Source organism: Manihot esculenta, chromosome 9 (assembly GCF_001659605.2).
Source record: "Manihot esculenta cultivar AM560-2 chromosome 9, M.esculenta_v8, whole genome shotgun sequence".
Classification (NCBI taxonomy): Eukaryota; Viridiplantae; Streptophyta; class Magnoliopsida; order Malpighiales; family Euphorbiaceae; genus Manihot; species Manihot esculenta.
In genome coordinates, this window is record NC_035169.2 from 26098113 (window position 1) to 26108928 (window position 10816).

General features: G+C 46.6%; 1 non-coding gene across 1 annotated transcript; it reads right to left on the reverse strand.

The window, feature by feature from the left end:
* Positions 1-8335: 8335 nt before the first annotated feature.
* On the reverse strand, positions 8336-8442 carry LOC122724719. Its single transcript, XR_006352172.1, has one exon. It is a non-coding gene; the product is annotated as a small nucleolar RNA R71 (small nucleolar RNA).
* Positions 8443-10816: the final 2374 nt, after the last annotated feature.

A 10816-nucleotide genomic window follows, 5' to 3' on the forward strand; every position in this document is an offset into this window, starting at 1 on the left:
TTTCGGCTAAGGGACCCTTTTATAGTGGCTGGCCAGGCCACGTTCGGGGGCCGAACGTGCCTCCGCATGCATGCCATGTTCGGCGGCCGAACCTGGACTTCCCTCACTTATGCCTTCGAGGGCCTAAGGCACACCCGAAATGCATGCATGTTCGTCGGCCGAACTTTGAGTTTCGTCGGCCGAACCTGATTTTTCCTCCAAGGTTGTTTTCATTCAAAAAATCATTTCCTCTTTACTTAAAATCATCAAAACACATTAAAACCTTTTATGGAAACATGGTTTTACCCTTCTAGAAGTCTCCGACACCAGAGATTCCACCGGACGGTAGGAATTCCGATACCGGAGTCTAGCCGGGTATTACATTCTCCCCCCCCTTAAGAACATTCGTCCCCGAATGTTCCTCAACTAGCACATAGCATGGCATACACATAACATACATACAAAACGCATAAAACTCACAAGGGACTAACCTCAGAAAAGATAAGGGTACTGCTGGAGCATGGACTCCCATGTCTCCCAAGTGCATTCTTCCATATTGTGGTGGTTCCATAGGACTTTCACCATCGGAATTTCCTTGTTTCTCAGCTTCCTGATCTGGGTGTCTATGATCCGTACTGGCTGTTCAACATAGGTGAGATCTTCTTGGATCTCCACATCAGGCTTACTAAGAACCTTGCTTGGATCTGACACGAACTTTCTTAACATGGAAACATGGAAAACCGGATGGATTCTTTCCATTGAAGCAGGCAAATCTAGCTTGTACGACACATTCCCAATCTTTTGCAAGATTTCAAAGGGTCCGATGTATCGTGGGGCTAGTTTACCTTTCTTCCCGAAGCGAACCACTCCCTTCATAGGAGACACCTTGAGCAATACCAGATCCCCCTCCTGAAACTCTACCTGCCTTCTGCGGATGTCTGCATAACTCTTCTGTCTGCTCGCAGCAGTCTTGATTCTCTCTCTGATTATGGGTACCACCCTGCTGGTGATTTCTACTAACTCAGGCCCTGCCAAGGCCTTCTCTCCAACTTCCTCCCAGCAAATGGGTGATCTGCACTTCCTTCCATATAAAGCTTCATATGGAGCCATCCCGATGCTAGCATGATGGCTGTTATTGTAGGCAAACTCCACCAAAGGTAGATGCTGCCTCCAAGAACCGCCAAAATCCAGCACACACATTCTAAGCATATCCTCTATCGTCTGGATGGTCCTTTCTGATTGTCCGTCTGTCTGTGGATGGAACGCAGTGCTAAAATCCAACCTGGTACCCATGGCGTTCTGCAAACTCCGCCAAAATCTGGAGGTGAATTGGGGTCCTCTATTGGACACTATAGAAACAGGAACCCCATGCAGCCTGACGATCTCCTCAACATACACCTGCGCCAACTTGTCCACAGAATAGCCACTCCTGACAGGGATGAAGTGAGCAGATTTGGTGAGTCTGTCCACAATCACCCATATGGAGTCCAATCTGTTGGACGCTGCCGGTAACCCCACTATGAAGTCCATAGCTATATTCTCCCATTTCCACTCTGGAATAGGTAGCGGGTTAAGCATTCCAGCCGGCTTCTGATGTTCCAGCTTCAGCCTCTGACATATTTCGCAGGCTGACACAAACTGTGCCACTTCTTTCTTCATAGCTGGCCACCAATAAACCTTCTTCAGATCTTGATACATCTTGGTGGCTCCGGGGTGAACGCTGTATCTTGCATTATGAGCCTCCCTCATAATGTCTTCCTTTAGCCCTATGTCATCTGGTACACACAAACGACTCCCATAGCGGAGGATTCCCTTGTTGTCGAATCTGAACTCACTATCTTTGCCTGACTGAACAGTCCTGACAATCTTCACTAACTCTGGGTCCTCATGCTGTTTCTGAGCCACCCGCTCCAGAAACACGGGTGTCACTCTCATCTGGGCCACTAAAGCACCTGTACCAGACAACTCCAACTGTAGACCTTCATCAATGAGCTTGTAAAACTCCTTCACCACTGGTCTCCTCTCTGCCGATATGTGGGATAAACTGCCGAGTGATTTCTGGCTTAAGGCGTCTGCCACAACATTCGCCTTACCCGGATGGTACTGAATCTTGCAATCATAGTCACTCAGCAGCTCCACCCATCTCCTCTGTCTCAAATTCAAATCTCTTTGACTCAGGATGTACTGCAGGCTCTTATGATCTGTAAAGATCTCACATTTAACCCCATAGAGGTAGTGCCTCCACATCTTGAGTGTAAAGATTACTGCTGCCATCTCCAGGTCATGTGTGGGGTAATTCAACTCATGCTTCTTCAGCTGTGTAGAAGCATAAGCAATTACCCTTTCATTCTGCATTAACACACAACCCAAACCCACTCGGGATGCATCACAGAAGACCGTGAAGTCCTCACTGCTAGCTGGCAAAGCTAACACTGGTGCCGAAGTCAACCTCTTCTTAAGCTCTTCAAAACTCTCTTCGCATTGGTCGGTCCACGTAAACTTCTGATTCTTCCTGGTTAGTCTGGTCAGAGGGGCTGCAATTTTTGAGAAGTCCTGAACGAACCTCCTGTAGTAACCTGCCAGACCCAAGAAACTCCTGATCTCTGACACTGAAGTGGGTCTAGGCCAGTTAGCCACAGCTTCTACTTTCTTGGGGTCCACCTCTATCCCATTTTCTGACACTACATGCCCCAAGAAGGAAATGCTCCTCAGCCAGAACTCACACTTGGAGAACTTGGCATATAAGCCATGTTCCCTCAAGGTCTGCAGAACCAACCTCAGATGATGGGCATGCTCCTCTGCATTCCTGGAATACACTAAGATATCATCTATGAAGACAATAACAAAGTGATCCAGGTATTGGCTAAACACTCTGTTCATGAGATCCATGAATGCTGCAGGGGCGTTGGTTAACCCGAACGGCATTACAAGGAACTCAAAATGCCCATATCTGGTCCTGAAAGCTGTCTTTGGCACATCATCTTCTCTGATCCTCAGCTGATGGTATCCTGATCTCAGATCTATTTTGGAGAAACAACCCGCTCCTGACAGCTGGTTGAATAGATCGTCGATCCTTGGCAATGGGTACTTATTCTTGGTAGTGACTTTGTTCAACTGCCTGTAGTCGATACAAAGTCTAAGGGATCCATCCCTCTTTCTCACAAACAAGACTGGTGCACCCCAAGGTGAGGTGCTCGGTCGGATGAAGCCCTTTTCTACCAGCTCTTGCAACTGTTCTTTCAATTCTTTCAACTCGGCTGGAGCCATCCTGTAGGGAGGGATAGAGATCGGTCGGGTTCCAGGCATCAATTCTATCTCGAACTCTATCTCCCTAGCAGGCAGTAAACCTGGTAGCTCGTCTGGGAAGACGTCTAGAAACTCTCTAACCACTGGCACCGAGGCGGATTCTCTAACCTGACTGCTAAGCTCTCTCACATGAGCCAAATACCCCTGGCATCCCTTCCTAAGCAACCTACGAGCCTGAAGAGCTGATATCAGACCTCTAGGTGTACCCCTCCTGTCTCCCCTGAAGACAACCTCTGACCCATCCTGACCTCTGAACCTGACTACCTTGTCCCTGCAGTCCAAGGTAGCACCATGGGTAGATAACCAGTCCATCCCTAGAATGACGTCAAAATCTGTCAAGTCTAGAACCACAAGCTCGGCGAAAAGGCATCTCCCCTCAACAAAAATTGGACTGCACTGGCAAACTGACTCTGCCACTGATGGATCACACTTGGGTCCACTGACCCAGAGAGGACACTCTAACCCAGAGATCATCAGACCCAACCTCTCGACGGCTCTCGGAGCAATAAAAGAATGAGATGCACCAGGGTCCATCAAGGCATACACATCTGAACAACCAATGACTAAGTTACCTGCCACCACGGTGTTAGATGCATCTGCCTCCTGCTGAGTCATCGTGAAGATTCGTGTTGGAGCTGATGGACCTTCACCTCTGAAACCCGCTGAAGAAGAGGCCGCCCCTCTCCCTCTACCTCTGCCACTGGCCTGAGTCGCGGCTGGAGCCGCTGGCTGAGCCACACTGCCAGAAGCTGTCTGCTGAGACTGTGCTCCAAAAGCTGCCCTAGGACACTCCCGAGCCATGTGTCCCTCTTGCCCGCATCTGAAGCAGGCTGCTGTCCCAGCCCGGCAAACTCCCCTGTGTGGTCTACTACACTTTGCACAAACTGCATTATCTACACCAGAGCTCGAGCCACTCCCTAGTCCCAGACTGGACTTGACCTTGTTTCAGAACTTGTTCTTCTTAGACTTCCTGGGACCTCTGTCCCACTTTTTACTACCTGAAGCTGCTGCACTCATTGAAGAAGAGCCTAGGGTCTTAGAACCAAAAGGCTGTGCCACTGACTGCTTAACTGTCCCCTGAATGATGGCACTGGCCTCCATTTTCCGGGCTATGTCCACAATGGCATGGAAGCTCTCCCTATCTGCTGACTGGATCAAGGAGGAATATCTGGAGTGGAGTTTCATGATATACCTCCTTGACTTTTTCTAGTCTGAGTCAAGATTTTGCCCTGCAAATGGCAACAGCTCCAAGAATCTGTCCGTAAACTCATCAATACTCATATCATCAGTCTGCCTCAACTGTTCAAACTCTATCATCTTCAATTCCCTTGAGCTGTCAGGGAAAGCCCATCCTGCAAACTCGTTTGCAAACTCTTCCCAAGACATGCTGTCCACCCTCGGGTTCACATAATTCTTGAACCACTCTCGTGCCTTCTTGCACTTAAGTGTGAACCCAGCCATCTGAATGGCTCTACTATCATCAGCCCCAATCTCATCTGTGATCACCTTGACCCTCTCAAGATACACAAACGGGTCATCCCCTTTTTCATACTGAGGAGCACCCAACTTCATGTAGTCGGTCATCTTGACCTTGCTCCCACTGGCTGAGCTAGGTCTAAAAGGTTGAGTAACTGGGGCTGCTGGTTCTGCTGGAGGAGGAGGAGGTGCAGCATCCCCTGGGGTAGGGTTTGCTGGATTTGGATAGTAAGGTGGAGGTGGATACATTGGGTACTGTGGGTATGGTGGATAATAAGGTGGGTATGGCATCTGTGTGGGATAAGGGCTAAAGCTATGGTAATCCGATGTGCCTCCCATTGAATACCCAGGGTTTTGTGAGAAGGGTGGGTAGTAAGGTGGCTGAACAAATCCCGAGGCCTGGGTGCCTCCTTGGGATTCTCCCATTCCTTCTTCTGACATGCTAACTCCCAAACTACCATCCCTCCTCTGCTCTACATCCATATCATCCGCCATGTCCTCTGACGCTCCTCCCTGAACTGTTCCTCTTACTGATCTGCTTCTACCCAGATCCAAAGACCTTCTAGGGTCTCTTACTGCTCTTTCCCTGCTAGACCTGCTTGACATTGCCCTAGGCAATGCTGGAGGACGGGCGCTCGTGCCCTCATCCTCAGGTGGTACTCCAGTCAATCTTGCTGATCGACGAGTTCCTCTCATCTTGTTTTCTGAAAAACAGTACACATCACATAAACATTAGCATCATATGGTTCATGTGGGCACACATGAACCCGCATCACACATCATAGCATATCATTAATGCACATGCATATAATCATGGCATTTCACATCATCATGTAAGGCAGGACTACACATCCTATCCTAGTGGACATGATCTTCCTATTGTGCTTGACCTTCTAAAACAACTATGAGCCCGACACTCTAGGTCCGACCATATGAACCTAGGGCTCTGATACCATTCTGTAACGACTCGAAAATCGGACCGCTACCGGCGCTAGGATCCAGGTCGGCTTAAGGCCGCCGGGACCCGTAGCAAGCCTGACATGTAACCTGTAAACCTGTTTAATCCCATACATGATCAACAATCATACATAAAAATTAAAACTTTTCTTTCATTCATTCTCTCATACACCAAACTCAACCTGTGCATGCACTGAACATAGACATAACTATAAACATTGATCCCTCTGTGGGACCTCATCAATGCCCCCAATGGGTGGCATAACATGTGTTGAGTTGGTTAAACATAATCATCAATAAATATTAATATCATGTATCAACAAGGGATTACAATAAACTATGGTCAAGCACACTTCTAAACCTCAATATCATTATACATAACATAACTATTCATAACTTTACATTTTATCATGTCCACATTCTATCTATTACATACAAATGACTTCAATACTCTTGCTGACCTCCTGGTCTACCCTGTACCTGCAAACCTGGGGAATTTGGGAAAGGGGTGAGCTACAAGAGCCCAGTGAGCAGAATAATAAAACATTTAAAACATATGATAACATGAAATGCATCACATCACAACTAATCATATCAAGGATGAACTTGTCACCATTTAGCCCTCTACATATTCCAATCATGCCAGGGGCGTAGTGCAGGCCACACCTGGTCTTTCTCTTATACATAACATAACATACATAATCCATGGTGCCGGGGGCGTAGTGCAGGCCACGTCCGGTCTTTCTCTTACATAGTGTCAGGGGCGTAGTGCAGGCCACACCTGGACTTCCATATCATATCATCATGTCATAACATATGAGGGCTAATGGATCATTCAACATTCATCCGCATCAACAACATTTTATGCAATGCAACATATTCATGTGACTAATGCAATCAACCTATTATATATAAACATGATGCATGAATATGCTTTAAGCATTTGATTTCATAAGATAAAAGGTTTAATTTAGTTCTACTCACCTCTGGCTAGCTCTGACACTGATAGAAGCAGCTGACTCACTGCTGAGGTCCTCGGTTCCTCGGGTCCGAACCTACACATGTGGACTCAAATGAGGGACCAAACAACTAGAACATAACTCTAAAAACATCCCCCAAAAACCCCCTAAAACACCTTAAAACAATCATGCAAAACATGCAAAGGAAGGCTGAACAGGGCAGGTTCGGCGGCACCTTCGGCGGCCGAAAGTCCCTCCAGAGCCGAAACCCAGGCAGGTTCGGCGGCACCTTCGGCAGCCGAAAGTCCCAGACAGAGATGAAAGTCTCTTTTCGGGGGCAACTTCGGCAGCCGAAAGGCCTGCCTCCCAGGCAGGTTCGGCGGCCGAAAGTCCTTCGGCCGCCGAACCTGGTTTCTGCCAAAGGGCAGAAACTCAGTTCCCTTTGCACAAAACCTCTCCTTCTCATTCCAACATGCATATAACTCATTCAAATCATGCAAATATACATACATTGTCTCCTAGGGGCTTCAAACTATCTTAAACCCCAACTACAACACACAACAACAACACATTGCTCAAAGACACAACATAAGCTCATAAACCTAACCATAAGCTAAACATGCATTCTACCCCATAGATCTTCATAAAACTTACTTAAAACATGCAATGAGCTTAAGATCGGCTCTTACCTCTTAAAGATAAAGAGAGAGACGACCTAAACTCGGAGATGGGAGAGATTTGAGTTCTTGAACCTCACAGCTCCAAAACTTGCTCAAAACTTGAAAATCTTCAAAATAAGATGAAAACTTGTGAAAATCGTGAAAGATTTGAAGGAAAAACTCAAAGATTGGTGAGGAACGGCGGAGAGCTCACCTTGGCCGACAATGGGGAGAAAAGCTCGCCCGTTTTCGGCTAAGGGACCCTTTTATAGTGGCTGGCCAGGCCACGTTCGGGGGCCGAACGTGCCTCCGCATGCATGCCATGTTCGGCGGCCGAACCTGGACTTCCCTCACTTATGCCTTCGGGGGTCTAAGGCACACTCGAAATGCATGCATGTTCGGCGGCCGAACTTTGAGTTTCGGCGGCCGAACCTGAGTTTTCCTCCAAGGTTGTTTTCATTCAAAAACTTATTTCCTCTTTACTTAAAATCATCAAAACACATTAAAACCTTTTATGGAAACATGGTTTTACCCTTCTAGAATTCTCCGACACTAGAGATTCCACCGGACGGTAGGAATTTCGATACCGGAGTCTAGCCGGGTATTACAAAAAACGTTGAGGCAAGAGCTCCAATGGCACAAGAAAGAACTCTTCATGAACTAGCAACACCCTTGGATGATCAAGCACTATGGTGCATCACTTACCCACCTTTGGCAGACCCTTTTGAGCTCAAAACCGGATTAATTCATCTTCTTCCAAAATTCAGAGGTCTTAAAAATGAGGATCCACACAAGCACCTCAAAGAATTTCACAATGTGTGCTCAAAAATGCGGCCTCAAGGTATTTCCGAAGAGCATGTTAAATTAAGAGCTTTTCCCTTTTCTCTTGATGATTTTGCCAAAGATTGGTTGTTCCATTTACCACCTGGATCCATCACTTCATGGGCTGGGATAATGAGAGCCTTCTTGAGCAAATACTTCCCAACCTCAAAAGCTATTAGCATCAGAAGAGAGATCAGTTACATCAAGCAAAAGGATTATGAAGGGCTATATGAATATTGGGAAAGATTCAATCGATTGTGTACAAGCTGCCCTCAACATGACATCTCTGATAAATCACTCATTGAATACTTCTATGGAGGTTTGCTACCTTCGGAAAGAAAGTTCATAGATGCAGCATGTAGAGGATCAATTGAAGACAAGTCACCTCAAGCCATAAGGGATTTAATTTCCACCATGGCAGCAGCTTCACAGCAATTTGGAGACCAAGAACAGCCACCAAGAAGGGTGAATGAGGTGAGTATATCCATTTTAGCATCCCAAATCTCTGATCTCACCAATGTTGTCCATAGCCTTGTTATGGGTCAAGCCCAACAAGTCCAGCAAATTCAGCAGCCAAAGCCATGTGGGATATGTGCAAACATAAACCACCCAACTAATCTATGTCCTTCCCTTCAAGAAGAGGATCAGCAAGTCAATGTTGTTGGAGGCTTTAATGGGCAAAGAAGGTATGATCCCTATGCAAACACATATAATCCAGGTTGGAGGGACCATCCAAATTTCAGTTATGCAAGGGACAACCAATATCCAAGCTACCAGCAAAGAAATCAACCTCAAGCTGCACCTCAAAAGTCCAACACACCTCTTGAAGAAATTGTGAAGTCCTTAGCAAATACGGTGCAAAATATGGAGCAACAAATGGGCCAAATGGCCACTTCAATGAGCAAACTTGAGTCTCAAGGAAAACTACCTTCCCAAACTGAGATAAATCCAAGGCAAAATGCTAGTGCCATCACATTGAGGAGTGGAAAAGAGCTGTAAGACAGTAGAGCTGAAAAATTGCAAAAACAGGCCATGGAAGAAAATCTGCCAGAAAGTGATCAGGGCAGTCGATCTGCCCAAATCACTGACCCAAACGCTAGGCAGACTGAGCTGCCCAGCAGTAGTGATCTGCCTAAATCACCAGAGAAGGCAGAATTCGATCTGCCCAAATCAACAGTCCAGGCAGAATCCAGTCAGAGGCAGAAAATAATACAGCAACCAGCAGAAAAATTCAAGGTACCTCCCCCCTTTCCCAAAAGATTTGCAAGATCTCAAAAAGATAAAGAAGAGAAAGAAATACTTGCAACCTTTCGTAAAGTGGAGATCAACATACCTTTGCTTGACACTGTCAAACAAATACCAATGGACACCAGCCAGGAGGATGAGGAGAACAAGAAAAATTTGAAAGAAACGGAAGAGACAGCATGCTGCACAAACTGGTCCAAAGGTGATTTGCCCATGTAATACCCGGCGAGAGTCCGGTATCGAAATTCCTGTAGTCCGGTGGACTCTCGGATGTCGGAACTCCCTAGAAGGGTAATAGGTATGTTTTCTAAGTATTTTGAATCTGTTTTAATGTGTTAAGTATAAAGCAAATGGGTTTTTGACTGGAAAACACAAAGGAAGGAAATGGCAAGTGCGGCCGCCGAAAGTGAGTTTCGACCGCCGAACCTTGCATGGTTTCGGAAACACGTTTGGCCGCCGAAGGTGGTCTGGCTAGCCACCTATAAAAGGCCACATGTCGGTGAAATGGATAGAAATTGCATCCATCAGCCGCCATAGGTGTGTTCCTCTCCTTCCTCATGTGATTTTTATGTTTTCCCGTAAATCTTTCAAGGTTTTGAAGAGTTTTGTGTTTGTTTTGAAGTTTTGAGCTACAAGACCAAGTTTGAGAGTTGGGAAGCTTGGGAAGGTTGGTTCTCCATCTTTCCACGTTAGGATTACCTATCCTCAAGTCGTCTCAGAGGTAAGGGTAGATCCTGAGCTTCTAGCATGTTTTCTAAAGGTTTTATGGAGTTTTTATGGGTAGAGATGCATGTTTAGGTTAAGTAGGCTTTATGTGAGTTTTGTGTAAAAGCATGCTTATGAGATGTTTTGCTGTTGTTGTTTGGGATTTTAAGGTAATTTTAGACCCCTTTGTGCATGTACTTGAGTATATGCTTGTTGTGAAGTGTTGAGATGCCTGTTTGAGTGAAGTTTGGGGGCGTTGTGCATGAGTTGGAGCAGGGTGCTGCCTAACTGAGGAACCCAGTTTCGGCCGCCGAAGAAGGGTTCCACCGCCGAACGTGCTAAGGAAGTGGTTTCGGCTGCCTAAGCTCACTCCCGAAGGTTTGAACTTTCAGCTCTAGAGTGGGGTTTCGGCCGCCGAAGGTGCCACCAAAGGATAGAGACTTTCGTCTCTGGAGTGCCCTTCAGCCCCCGAACCTTGCCCCCGAAATGGTTCGGCTGCCGAAAGTAAAAGTTCGGCCGCCGAAGGTGCTTGAGTTTCGTCTCTGGACAGGAATTTCGGCCGCCGAACCTGCCGCCAAAAGTGCCCTGTCCAGCCTTCTTTTGCATGCTTTATGTGATTGTTTAGGATCTATTAGAGGGGTTTGGGGAAGTGTTTTAGCGATATTCTTGAGCTAGTTTGGTCCCTCATTTGAGTCCACCTGTGTAGGT